The sequence below is a fragment of the Lepus europaeus genome, chromosome 17 (genome assembly GCF_033115175.1).
Source record: "Lepus europaeus isolate LE1 chromosome 17, mLepTim1.pri, whole genome shotgun sequence".
Taxonomy (NCBI): domain Eukaryota; kingdom Metazoa; phylum Chordata; class Mammalia; order Lagomorpha; family Leporidae; genus Lepus; species Lepus europaeus.
Window position 1 is genome coordinate 11,541,434 of NC_084843.1, and position 14,743 is coordinate 11,556,176.

Sequence of the window (14,743 nt, forward strand, 5' to 3'; positions counted from 1 at the left end):
AAGCCCAGGAGCTTCATCCGGGTCTCCCATGTGGGTTCAGGGTCCCAAGTATTTGGGCCACCTACTGCTTTCCCAGGCGCATTAGCAGTGAGCTGGATCAGAAGTGGAGCAGCTGGGACACAAAGTGACACCCAGTGGGATGCTGGCATTGCAGGCAGTGGCCAGGCTGCCAACACCTATAAATGACCTTGAGTAGAAGCCATTGGGTTCTTTCTTCCTATAGGAAAGTGCCAAATTGAGTATCTAGCAACAGTCCTTCCGAGCTTGAGGAAGAAACGTTTACCTTTTCAAACACCTTACCACCCCGTTCATGTGGAAGAGTCATGTGACAATGATCTCAATTAACTGTTACCCCCGCACCTCCTCACAAAACTGCCCAAGCCATTGAGGAAGTTCCGCTCAAGTCACTTGGGCATGTTAAAGATCAAGTCCTCTGCCTCCAGGTGGCGCCATGGGCTACCTGAGGTTCTACTAGGCATCTGACATCTTTGGCCAGGCATCTCCTGGGTACCACTGTGTCTGCCAGGCACCATTACCCCTCATGGAGGCCCAGGCCCTGTGGTCTTCCAGGGTTCGGCTGTAGAATCAGGGTCAGAAGAGTTCCAAAGCATACTGTGAGAGTTTTGTGGAGCTTTCACAAACAGTGCGCGTGTATTAGTTTTCCCAGCAACTAGTGGCTTTGGGTCCTTACCACCTTCCAGTCACTGTTCTTAGTGCTGTGCGTGATTGTGTGTGCTGCCATTCTCTTTCTTAGTCTCTCTCCTCCTTTCTTGTTCATAATAGAAAATAGAACATAAATAAAAGTAGGTAGGATAATACAGTGACTTCCACGTTCCTGTCATCTGGCTGTAACAGCGATCAACTCACAGGCCATCATGTTTCCCTTCATACCATTTATTTGTCAAATGATATTTACCACTCATACATTTTTAAAGTTTTAATTGACAAATTATAATTGCATATATTCACGAAGTGATGTTTTGATCTATGTTTGCAACATGTAATGATTAAATCACTAATAATTAAACTAAACTAACAAATAAAATTGATTTAATTATTTAAGAATAATTGAATTAATAATTAAAGCGAGTTGTGATTGCATATATTCATGAGGTGATTCGATTAAATTGCAACATGTGATGATTAAATCAGGCCAATCAACAAGTCCATCGCCTTGCCTATGTGTCATTTGTTTTGTGGTAGAAATATGTGAAATCTCCTCTTAGTGATTTTGAGGTAAACAATGCACTGTTAGTTATCATTCTTACCATCTGCACAACTGCTCAGTGAAAGTTCATTCCTCCTGGTGAAACTTTGTACTCTTTGATCAACATCTATTTTCCATCACCCTCCCTGCCCAGCCTCTGGTAACCATCGCTCTGTTCTCTACTTCTCTGGATTTAACGTTTTTATAGTCCACAAATACAGTGAGACCATGAGTTATCTACGTCTTTCTGTGCCTGGCTTATTCCACTTGGCATAATGTCCTTGAGGTTCATCCACATTGTTGCCAATGATAGGCCTGCCCTCTTCTTTAAGCATAAATAGTATTCTATTGTGTGTGTATGTGTATATATGTTACCTTTTATTTAACTTTTAAAATACTTGAGAAATACCCACGGAGTGAGCACGCCCATCTACTGATTCAGTTTCCAGATGCCCATAACAGCTGGGATTGGGCTGAGGCTGAAGCAGATCTAGGAAAGCAATCCAAGTCTTCCCACGGAGGTGGCGTCATCGCTGACGCCTCTCAGAATCTGCATTAGCAGGAATTTGAAGTCAGGAATCAAACTCAGGTGCTGTGATGTGGGACAGGGACATCTTAAGCACTAGGCTAAAAGTCCACCCCATATACCACCTTTCCTTTTATCTATTCATCTCATGAGGGACCTCTAGATTGCTTTCATATTAGCTATTGTGAATAACGCTGTAATGAACATGAGAGAGCAGATATCTCTTCAGCCTACTGAAATTAACCAATACAAATGACAAATGTTACACTCTGAGCCAGCGGCTCCCTCCCTGGTCCCTCTCCCCATGGAATGAGCTGACCAGGGTGCAGCTTGGTCTTCCTGGGCAGCACAGACCTAGTGGAACCACCACCTGGGTTCCACCGGGGTTTCCCGACGTGCTGTGCAAGGCGCAGCGCACAGCCCTGAGCAGGACTCTGGTTGCTTTCATGTTGCCCACCCCATCCCATTTCCTTTTTCTCTTGCTCAGAGCATCTACTGCCCTCAACCCTAGTGAGTCCTGACTTGACCTTAAAGCTCACTTGGGTTTGACTTGAGGGCTGAGGCATAAGTGTATTTGGGATCCTGAGGGTCCTGCGGTGTGACCTAATGACAAAGAGCACAGGACTCGGAATCAGCTGACTTGATTTCCAGCCCTGGCTTGGTCTTGGTGACTTCCACAAGCCTCAGTTTTCTCAACTGTGAGATGGGCTCTCATATGCGAAAGGCAGGATGATGTGAAGATTGAATGGGATCAGGCAAAGGAAGAGGGATGTGGCATGGATAATCATCCCCTCAGGGCCTCTGGACCCTGGGACTGGCTGGGTGGCTAGAGGGCATCCCAAGCATCATCTGTTGCTGGGGGATAAAGCAGAACCAGCACCCACGACTTAGGAGGCTCTCGGGGAGTTTATCTTGCCTGTAGCTGCCGGAGTAACCCAGCGGCCTGCGCAGTGCCCTGAGCGGTGGGGGTGCTCAGGTAATTGCTCAAATACTTTGTTAAGAGAAAAATGCTCTCCTGGTTTCCATAACTCCCTGTGTGCTCCAGGTGCCGTTCCCAGCTGCCTTTCTCAGTCATGTTGGACAGAAATACCTGAAAGTCATTCCACTCCTCTGTGGGAGCCCCAGGCACCCACAAACAACTGAGACTCCTCACTGGTCCTTCCTTGTAGATCACCCCTCCCTCCCGATCGCTCTCGCCTTGCTCTTCAACACAGAGAGCCGTAACTTTGAATTTCCAGTGTCCCAAGAAGTGCTTTCTACCGCAGCAGCGGGGACTGACGAGTTAATTTCTTCGGGAATAAATGGAACACACAGATGCTGTTAAAACTCCCTGCCCCCAATGCCAACATCACAAAGAATAGCACAGTAGCACATAAATCTACTACTTGCATATGTTTACTTAATCACATTGGAATTCTCTTTGAACTTGACCCCAGGGGATAGAGATTACAGAGAGGCTGGTAGCTAAAATAATCCACTGAGAAAGAATTCAGTGTCATGAGAACTTCAGGAGAAACTGCAGAAGGGGCTGTTTGGGCAAAGCAGGAGGCACTGTGACTTCTGAACCGCTCAGTCCTGCCAACAGGTTTCCCCAGGGCAAGGAAGCTCCCACCGCAGGCCGCGGGGGGCGGACTGGCCGTGAGGATAGAATTGTCTTGGAGAAAAAAATGCTTACCTGTGCCCCGAGTTTCCAGGTGCTTCGCCAGTGTCTGATCTGTGGGCAGGACAGTGGGGGGCAGGGCCCTGGGACAAGGCTTGTTAAGGCAGGGTAGTGGGATGGATAGTGCTGTCTTCAGGTTTGAGAAGTGAGTGTATTCCCTCTGAGAATCAGAGAGGTCAGGACCGGGGAGGGCCAAGGACAAGCAGAGAGGAACAAGAGAGGCATGAAGTGACCATCACTGCCCGCCCCTAGCTCACTGCTGCAGAGTTGCTGGGCTGATGTGTGGGTGTGTGATTGCAGCATTGAGCACATCATAGCCCGTGGGCCAGATCTGGCTACTGCCAGTTGTTGCATAGCCTATGAGCTATGAATGTTGTTTCCAGATTTCTAAATGGTTGGAGAAAATCAAAGGACATGCAGACACATGGGGACTTCAAGTATCCGTGTCTGTACAGTGTCACTGGGACACAGCCATACTCCCTCATTGGTACAACATCAATGGTGGATTTTGTGTCGCATGGACAGTTAAGGACCTGTCGCGGAGGGCAGGGCTGACCACGAGGCTGACACATGGGTGGTCTGGCCCTTTATAGGAGATGCTGGCTGACTGGTGGAGTTAGCAGCATTTAGAAGCACGGGTTTGAGACAGTTTGGGCTGCATGGGATTAAGGGTGGGTGAAATGAGCCATGAATGAGCTGATCCCAGGGGGGGTTAATTTCCTAGTCTGTGTAAGGGACTCCTTGGTAGCACCTGCCTCATAAGGTGGCCACTTCCTGGCACCCTGCGGGAGGAGGTTCACCTGTATGTGAAGGGACTGGCCCAGCTGGGAGGAAGCACAGAGGTTGGGTGCAGAGTGCTGCAGAGCTGGGTCAGCACTGGACCCACGCGCTGGGCTTTAAGGCAGGGAGCTCTGGGTTACGTCCCCTGGAGAGACTGGCTGCGGCTGGGGAGACTGTCTCCTTACTGAGCAGCCGATTCTGTCTGTGCAGTGGGACAGGGAAGCTGTGCTCAGGCCCAGGCTTCTCTTGGCCCTGAGAGGGCCTGGGTGATGCTTTTTCTGTGGTTTCGCACCTGCACTCTTGCTTCCTGAGGTCTCACGGCCCTGCCCTGCGTTTTTTCTGTTGTCCCCACACTGAGCTGTTAGCCCCGTGCCCACTGTGTTTCTTGACACCATTTTCTACCCCCAGGCTGAAGCTTTCTATGGCCAGATTCAGAGGCACAATTGGGTTCCCTACCAAAGCCATAGGCTAAACCCACACTTAGTTCTCAAACCCCTACCTGGCTCCAACCCAGCCCAGAGCAGAGGGCTGTGCCACATGGTCAGGACAGGCAGCTGGAGTCAGGGGCGTGGCTTTGAGCGGCTCCTTCTTGGCTGGGATCACCCAGGCAACCAGTTAGCAACACCTACACCCCCAGTCCTACCTCTGCCCTCTGACGTATAGTGGCCTCCATCTGTCATCCATAATAAGTGGCCCTTAATTCTTGACTGGTTCTCTCCATCCCAAGGAGGCAGTAGAGCACTCTGTGAATGGAGAGTGCTGAGCAGGTGGAGAGTATCCCAAGCCAGCAGATGTGCATTTGGCCCACACCCTGGACATTTGGGCTTTGTCTTCCTGCGTCTTGTGCTGCTGCGATGGAGTACCAGAGACCAGGTAACTTGTAAAGACTAGAGACTTCTTTCTCCCAGTTCTGGAGGCTGAGAAGTGCCAGGATGCCCCACTTCCACTCCCAGGGCCTCTGTTCTTCTGGGTCTGAATCCCTCTGATTGACATGGGGCCTAATCTAAGCCTGTATTTCTTTCTTTATTTATTTTTTTAATTTTATTTGACAGGTCGAGTTACAGACAGTGAGAGAGACAGACAGAGACAGACAGAAAGAAAGTTTGAGTTCCAGCTACTCCACTTTCAATCCAGCTCTCTGCTAATGGCCTAGGAAAGCAGTGGAAGATGGCCCAAGTGCTTGGGTCCTAGCACCCATGTGGGAGACCTGGAGAAAGCGCCTGGCTTCAGATCAGCCCAGCTCCAGCCATTGAGGCTATTTGGGGGAGTGAACCAGCAGATGGAAGACCTCTCTCTGTCTGTAACTCTACCTTTCAAATAAATGAATAAATAAATCTTTAAAAAAAATAAAAGAGCGGTCCAGGGAGCTAGCTTGCTTGCTTTCCACCAGGTGAGGGTAGGTGAAGTCAGAAGTCTGTAATCTGGAAGAAGGCCCTCACCAGCACATGACCGTGCTGTGACTTCCAGCCTCCAGACTGTGAGAAAGGAGAAATGCGTTTCCATTGTTTATAAGCCACTCAGTCTATGGTACTTTGTTACAGCAGCCCACACGGACCAAGGTGGGGCCTTCATACTCATGGCTCCGCCCTGTGCTGGGACTGCTCGTCGCCCATGCTTAGCAGGGCCCATTCCACTCCTCTTTCAGGCCCCAGCTCCAACACTGTCATTGCCTCAAGGAATCCTTCCCTTAGTCTCCATGATTGGTCTGTTTGCACTTGTACTTTTGAAATAGCACTTAACGGAAATGTAAAGAATTCCCAGGTGTGTAATTCCTTGTTTGTCTCCCCCACAAGGCTGTAAATTTTGTGAGGCCAAGTGTCATTCTTCTCCCGGCACAGTGGTATCCCGGCAGCTAGCACATGCTCAGGACATAATAGGTGCTCCGTGCATTCTTTGAACAGCTGAGCGGATGGTTGGATGAATTCCCAGGTAGGTGGATGGATAAAGGTTGAAGGGATGGAAGGCAGTTGGAAAGACAGATGCAATGGTGCAAGGACACAGGAACACTTGGGAGGAAGCGTCAGGTGGTGGATGCACAGGCAGATGGGGCTATTAAGACCCTGCATCTTTGTGTGCCTCTAGTAAGGACTATTTCCTGTCCTGGCCTCATTCTCTCTCTGCCCTCGTTTGCTATTTTTTTTTTTTTCTCACCAACTTACAGCTCCTGGCATTGGTGGCAAAAGCGACATACCTTTTCCCGTCAGTGGGGAGAGGCTGCCTTGAGTCGTCCCCAGCCTCCCCACAGCGTGAGTCTCCCTTCGGAAGGTGGTTGACTGCAAGGGGACAGCAGAGTGGTCCCAGTGAAGACGGGGCCCAATGTCCTGACCTCAGTTTTACCAAGTTCTATGGCCTCTTGGGCTCAGTTGGGCGGCACCAGGTTTTTTTTTTTTTTTTTTTTTTTTTTGACAGGCAGAGTGGACAGTGAGAGAGAGACAGAGAGAAAGGTCTTCCTTTTTGCCGTTGGTTCACCCTCCAATGGCCGCCGCGGCTGGCGCACTGCGGCCGGCGCACCGCGCTGATCCGATGGCAGGAGCCAGGTGCTTCTCCTGGTCTCCCATGGGGTGCAGGGCCCAAGCTAGGATTAGCCTAGTGAGCCGCGGCGCCGGCCCGGCACCAGGTGTTTTGACCGCAGTAGCTTCTCTGAGCCCCCATCTCCTGGGCTGGGCCCTCAGGGTCGCATTCTGCACTGAGTGGTCAGCTGTTGACGCTGGTGCTTTGCACTCAACTACTGCAAGCCTTGGTTTTGGGTGTTTTTTTTCTGTTTTGTTTTTGTTTTTTGTTTTTTGTTTTTTTGTATAGGACCAGAACGTGAGCATGTTAAGCTTTTAGGCCATATGGTCTCTGTTGAAACAGCTCAACTCTGCTGTTGCAGCCCCATAGCCAGCCATAACCATACAGATCATGTAAACAAATGAGACTGTGTTCCAATAAAACTTTATTTACAAATCAGTTGGCAGGCTGGATTTGGCTCATGAACTGTAGTTTGCCAGTTCCTACCTTAGAGCAGTAGTTCTTCAGCATCACCTGGGAACTTGTTGGCAATGCAAGCTCTTGGACCTTGTCCCGTACCTACTGAATCAGAAGCAAATTTTATGTTCCTGTCCATACCCCTCACTTCCTTCTGAGACTCCAGTGATGTGTATATTAGGCTGCTTTGAAGTTGTCCCAGAGCTCACTGATATACTCTTTTAATTTTTTAAAATCCATTTTTAGCCTCTCTCTCATTTTTGGTCATTTCTGTCATTGTGTTTTCAAGATCGTTCATCATTTTTCTGCAATGTTTGATCTCATTCAGCATCACTTTTCATCTTTGCTATTATCATTTGGATCTCTAGAAACCTGACTTTGCCAGATTCATCTATTTTCTATAGCACTATAGTGGTCTGTTGCTGTAACAAAACCTAGGGCTGGGTAATTTGCAAAGAAAAGAGGTTTATTTAGCTCAAACTTTGGGAGGCTGAAAGCTCAGGATCAGCAGTCTTACCTGGTTAGGCTCTGGTGAGGGCTGTATGGTAGATGGTGGATGGCATCACACAGTGGAGTGGGTGTGTCCAAGGAAGGCAGGAAGCCGGAGTCTGCAAGGGGCCATGCCAGTCTTGCTCCTTTATAACAACCCTCCTGGGAGAACTAACTGCAGTCCCGGGAGAATGACTTAACTCCTTCTTAGGGCGATGCTTCAGTGACCTCATGGCCTTGCGGTAAGCCTCGCCTCATAGTGGATTCAACACCTTTCTCATTTCATTCTAGGTCCAAACTTCCAACCCGGGAGCTCTTGGGAACACATTCAAGGCCATCTGCAGAGGACAGCACACGTTTCTATGTAACTCGTTGAACGTGCGGGAAGCAACGATGCTAATTGTTCTAATGCCCCTGTGTGCTTGTTCTAAACATCTATGTCAGTTCTGGCTGTGTTTCGCTTGTCTAATTTTTCCTCTTATCATTGTCAGTTTTCAGTTTCTTTGCATACTTAGTAACCTTTGGGTGTCAGATAGTGTGGAATTTTACCTTGTTAGGTGCTGGATATTTTTGAATTCTTGAGCCTTTTCTCGTGAGGCAGTAAAATCACAGTGCGACCCTTTTCAAGTCTTGCTTTGAAGGTCGGGTAGGTAGGGTGGGAGCCGTGCTCAGGCCGGGGCTAACTATTCCTCACTACTGAGGCAGGGCCTTTCTCAAGTCTCAGTGCCCGGTGGGGAGTTAGGAAGTTTGCTGGTGAGCATGGGCACCCTTCCTGGCCCTCCTCATTCTGTGGGGGGCGGTCCTTTCCCTGGCTGTAGGCAGTTTCCTCCCTGGTGGATGCTGACTGGTAGTCTGCTAGTTACAAGAAGGCAGCGCCTGCAGATCGCCCAGCTCTCCATCACCTCTCTCTTCTCCAGGACTCGGTCCTTTCCACCAGCCACAGGGGTCTCCCCAACCCCGGCTCTTCACCCCACAGAGCTGACAGGTGCACCAGGTACCTGCTGGGCTTCTCTTCCTCACACCTCCACTCTTTGAGAGCCTTCTGCAGGCAGTGAGCTGGGGAAATCATCGGTCTTGTTTGCTGTGTCTCATGGATCACCATGCCTCCTACGTGAGGTCCACCAGGATTGAAACCTACTTTTCAGGTCTTCTGTTCCTTTCTTGGTTGTTGCAGGTTGGAGGGGAAACGCAGCCCTGACTCACCCATCTTGAGTGCATGTCTATATGCGGGTGTTTTGATGTTCTGATCGGGCAAAAGGACAAACCAGGCTTTATAAATCTTAATGTTTGATTCCTCAGAATCTCCAGTGAAGTGTTTTCATTTCACACTGAGCTACATAAGGCTCAGATGGGTGACGGGACTGTGGCTTGGCCCTCACGCGCACACATTTTCACTCCTTGATGTCACCATCCTCACTCACCTTCCAGCCCTGGCTGCGCCATCTCCTCTTCCCACCGAAGCGCAGCCAAGGGTGCAGGAGGCCGACTTCTGCCCTCCTCACCGCTCTGGGTGGAGTCCAGGGCCAGACTCCTCAGCCTCGCTGGAGAGGCTGAAGCTCAGGGCCCGTGAAGGCAGCCCCTGCCACCCATGTGGGAGAACCAAAGGGAGTTCCAGGCTCCTGGCTTCCACCGGGCCCAGCCCCAGCTGTTGTGGCCATCTGGGGAGGGAACAGTGGATGGAAGATCTCTCTTTCTCTCTCTTTTCAAAAGGTTTATTTATTTTTATTTGAAAGGCAGAGTGGGGCCGGCACTGTGGCACCTGGCCTGAAGCGCCGGCATCCCATGTTGGTGCCAGTTCTAATCCTAGCTGCTCCTCTTCCAATCCAGCTCTCTGCTATGGCCTGGGGAAGCAGTAGAAGATGGCTCAAGTCCTTGGGCCCCTGCACCCATGTGGGAGACTGGAAGAAGCTCCTGGCTCCTGGCTTTGGATTGGCGCAGCTCTGGCTGTTTTGGCCATTTGGTGAGTGAACCAATGGAAGGAAGACCTCTCTCTCTGTGTCTCTCCCTCTCACTAAAAAAAAACAAAAAACAAAAAAACAAACAAACAAAAAAAAAAAAAACCAGGCAGAGTGACAGCGAGAGGGAAGGACACAGAGAGAAAGAGAGAGAGCTCGTCTCTCTGCCGCTTCACTTCCCAGGTGGCATAGCCACGACAGCCAGGGCTGGGCCAGGCTGAAACCAGGAGCCAGGAGCTTCATCTGGATCTCCCACGTGGCTGCAGGGGCCTGAGCACTTGAGCTGTCTCCCTCTGCTTTTCCCAGGCCATTAGTAGGGAGCTGGATGGGAGTGGAGCAGCTGCAACACAAGCTGGCGCCCATGTGGGATGCTGGTGTTGCAGGCGGCAGCTTTACCCGCTATGCCAGAATGTCGGTCCCTTAACTGTTTCTTTAAAAACAAAAATCACAAGAGACTGAAGCTCGGCCCCTCCCAGCGCTGCTGCATGAGAACCTGCAGTTTGAGACGCAGTGAGCTAAGACGCAGTTCCTGGGCCTTGCTCTCCTGAGCCTTGTGCTGGCTCCCCAGAAGCACAGGACCAGGCCAGACTGAGAGGAGGCAGAGTCAGAAAGCAGGGTTCATGTGCAGCGTGACCTTGGGTCCCAGTCTCCCCCAGGGGCAGCTCCTCAGCTTGGCCTGGCCTGTCCTGTCCTAGACAAGGCTCCTGGAAAAACCAGCTGGCCCCACCTCTGCCCTCTGAGGTTGGTCCAGACCATGTTTTCTTTTTTTTTTTTCTTTCTTTTTTTGATAGGCAGAGTGGACAGTGAGAGAGAGAGACAGAGAGAAAGGTCTTCCTTTGCCATTGGTTCACCCCAAAATGGCTGCTGCAGCTGGCGCACTGCGGCCAGCGCACCGCGCTGATCTGAAGCCAGGAGCCAGGTACTTCTCCTGGTCTCCCATGCGGGTGCAGGGCCCAAGCACTTGGGCCATCCTCCACTGCACTCCCGGGCCACAGCAGAGAGCTGGCCTGCAAGAGGAGCAACCAGGACAGAATCTGGCGCCCTGACCGGGACTAGAACCCGGTGTGCTGGCGCCACAGGTGGAGGATTAGCCTAGTGAGCCGCGGTGCCGGCCCAGGCCACGTTTTTTTGCAGGAAGCTGTGACTCACCGGCCTTCACCCACCTCCCAGGTGCTGGCTTGGCTGGAGGCTGTGGCCTGAGTCCCGAGGAAGCTAGGATAGCCTCTGGGGATGGGGGAGAGGGAGAGGAGAAGGAAACAGGGCAGTGGCGAGGGGTCCCTGCAGGACTGGCCCAGCTGCCCGGGTGCCGCTACAGCATGGCTGCCACCACTCCTCAGCCCTCCTGCTCGGCCACAGCCAGAAGCAGGTCAGGAAGCACTGGGCAGGTCACCACCACGCTTAGCATCCACGGCCTCCTCGTTGGTGTTCAGAACACTTCTAGAAACACCTCTGGAGTCCTGGACCGCTTCCTTCTTGTTTCCGCCCTCGAGGCCTCACTCTGCAATGCGTACAACCTTCCCTGCAGGAAGAAGGTGGAGCTGAGAAGTCCAAAGAATGGGGAGAGGCTCCCCAGGTCCCGGACCAGCATCCTCTTCCCAGGCTCCCTCTGCGGAGGGAGAGCTGCAGGCACAGAGGGGAAGTTTCTCCCCACCGGGGGACCGCACAGCCCTGCTCTAGGCATGAGTGTCCCAGCCTCCTCTACCCGGTACCCGCACTGCACAGGATCGACAAAGCACACGGCAGCCAGGTGCCGAGGCGATGCTGGCAGAGACGTGAAGTCCGAGACCTTTCTTCGGCTCTGAAGTGTGCCGTGGATGAGCTGTGAGGCTCTCCGCTGGCTTAGAAGCTCCTTCGTACGATGGGGTGATAGTGAAACCCCTGGGTAAAGTGAGCTACTCTATGGACTGGGGATACAGCCAGTGCCCGGCAAATGGCAGTGTGTATCCCTGCAGGATTAGAGGAAGACGTCAGGGCACACCTCTGAGGAAGCGGGCACCTGCACCACGCTTCCGGCCCCATTAGTTCAGTGGCTCGCAGCACTCCCACCTGGAGGGCTTGTGAACACGCACGCTCCTGGGTCCACCCTGCGCCCCGAGAGTCTGACTCCGCAGGTCGGGGACAGGCTGAGCGTTTGCCTTCCCTGCAAGTACCCATGTGATGCTCCGTCGCCTTCATCTTGGAAAGCACTCCTTTAGTCTTTGTTGTTCCAGGAGGCAAGCTCGCTGCACAGCGGGATAACCTGGGGGTTCTTCAGAGTGGGTGGCTGCCCTGGCTTCTCCCCAGGCTGCTTAGTTGAGAGGGGGATCTTTGCAGGGCACATCTCAGGTAGTGTTCCAGGAGCTCCCCCGCTGACTGCACGCTGCATCCCAGGTGGAGAGCCAACCTGAATAGCTGAGTCCCAATTCTTCCTTGGATACCCACGCGGCCATGACCCTGACATTCGGAGCTGCAGGGCACTGTGCTTGTGCGTGGCTTTCTCTGATGTTTTGTGCAAACAAACCAAAGGCTGAAGGCGAGGGTGGGGTTCAGCAGCTATGTCCTCCCGGCAGAATTCACCGGTTCTTCCTCTGCGTGTCCATCTGGAACAAGCGCCCACCTTCAGCTCTCATTGCATTCCAGTTTTTCCTGCGAGGGTGTGGCTTGTCACCTGTGCTCTTCTTTATACCTGGGGTGAGCTGCCGGGGGCGGGGGGCCCATCTTAGTTCAGCATCAGGATTTCCCTGGCAAGTGGGGTGCTGACCCTCAGAGCCTCACCATCAACTGTGGTGGAAGGAAGGGAAATTCCGTTGAACACAGTCCTTCCGTTCTCGGTTTTAGGTTTACTGAGTCTGTGCTCACACTGAATGGCAGGCTGGGGACAAAGGAGCCCAGGCTGCAAGGATAAAGCACGGAACTGCGGGCATGCATCTGGTCTACCTGGAGTTTCGCAGCCCATCTGTGCCTCACTGCCTAACCTAGCACCGCCCAGTGAACCACACAGTGCAAGCCTGGCGTCCCGAGATGGAACCGCAGCACTTAGAGATCACTCCGCCGTGAGAATCAGCAAGTTATTTTTAATCTGATGGGTAGAGGTGCGTCAGTGCGGCTGTTCCCGTCAGAGGGGAGGGAACCAAGTGAGGGCTGGGCCGGGCATCTGCGCGAGGCTTTGCGCTCTTGCCTTCTGCCTCCCCGCGCTTTTTGTGGGCTGGGGGTTGTGGTCGCTGACTTGTGGCTGGCAGTGACAAAATGTGAAGAGCGGGCAAACACCCTCATCTCGGAAGGCCCTGGCTCCACGAGTGAGGAGGTTTCCCCCGGCCCCGCCTCACGTTCTCCAGCCACAGGCTAGCCGGGCTCCTGCACTGCACTGGCTCTGTGGAACTCACTGCCGAGCCCTGGCTCCCCTCGCCCCCTTCGCTCCCCTCGCTCCCCTCCCCTCGCTTGCTCAGGTGTGCTCTTCTCCAGCTGTGCTCAGGCCCGGGCTCCTTCCCAGGAAGCACCTCCCTCCCCAGCGAGTGCCAGGGGCTAACGTTTTGTGGGCCACGAGCAGAGCTGTGCAAAAATAAATTCCAGATGGAGCCAAGAGCAAAACAAACAGGAGCACTAGAATAGAACAATATTTGCAGAAAATACAGGAGAGTATTTTTGTAATCCTGGGGGAGTGGAAGCCTTCTGCAGTAACACAAACCCCAGATGGAGAAAAGGGAGAAGGCCGACATCCTTGACCACAGAGAAACGAAAATCTTCAGTCTGACGAAAGGAAAACTTCTGCGTTATAGCCAAGAGAGTGTTTAAATGGTCAAGGAGAAAAGGCCAACCTAGTTTTAAAAATGAGCAGAGGACATGGCTAGACAACTCAAAGAAGAGAAATTGTGGTCAGCCTACACAAAGGTACTTGGCTCTTGTGAGTGGGGTACATGTATGGAACTGTCACCCCACGCCCACGAAGAGCAATGATGATGGTCCGTGAGAAAGGAGACAGTGCACCTGCCCGGCTCCCTTGTGGTCACGGAAGTGTTTGTAGCTGGTCCTTTCCATCTCCAAAGTGCTTTGGGTTTGTGAGGCTGGGAAGCTTCCCCACTGACCTTCCAGAACGAGGTTCCCAAATCCGGAGCCTCAGGCCATGTACGGCTGTACAGCACTTGATGTGTTTATTCGGAATTCAGGTTTGCTGAGGGCGCAAAATGCACACTGCAGTTTTTAAAGATTTTTTAAAAATTTATTTGAAAGGCAGGGTTAGAGGGAGGGAGATACATACACACACACACACACACACAGAGAGAGAGAGAGAGAGAGAGAGAGAGAGAGAGAGAGAGAGAGAGAGGTTTTCCATCTGCTGGTTCACTCCCCAAATGGCTGCAGTGGCCAGGACTGGGCCAGGCTGACGCTAGGGTCCAGGAACTCCATCCAGGTCTCCTACATGGGTACAGGGACCTAAGCACTGGGCCATCCTCCGCTGCTTTCCCTTGCACATTAGCAGGGAGCTAGTTCAGAATGGAGCAGCCAGGACTTGAACCGACGCCCACATGGGATGCTGGTGCTGCAGACAGTGACTTTATCTGCTGAGCCACAGTGCCGGCCCCTAGAAAATGTAGAATCCCACGTGTGATATATATTCAGTTCCAGTGGATGCAGCTGAGTTGGCACTTCTGTGTGCCACCCGAGCACCTGCTTCAGCTGAGCCAGGGGCTGTGTCTTCCAACCTTAAATCCTGAGGCCACCGCTGATCAAGATTCCTGTGCACCCATGCTGGAATGAGGGGCGGGCTGAGAGGGGCCAGACAGGCTGACATTGTCCTCTGACTGCGGCTGGCTGGAGACTGGGCACGTGCCTGCCCCTCCTGGCCTCTGCGTTCTCCGAGAAAAGCCAGGTCATCTCCACACCCTCTGCTGTCTCCAAAGAGGTGGATGGGGTCATTGGCTGGCTCGCTACTACCACAATGGGTGAGGTGCTCCTGACAGCAGCTGTCCCTGGATGGATGGGCCTATTAGTGGGAGGTCATCTCAGTGGTCAGAGGCCTTTGAGAGACAGCTGCCAAGCAGAGCTGGACAAAGATGGGGCACAGGAAGCCAAGGACCCTGCAGCCCAGCTCCCATTCATGCCCCCAGGCTATACCAGTCCTGTTCACCTGAGCTCCCAGGTGAGCCTGAACCTCGGAGGGGCTAGAATGTTCTGAGCCAGTG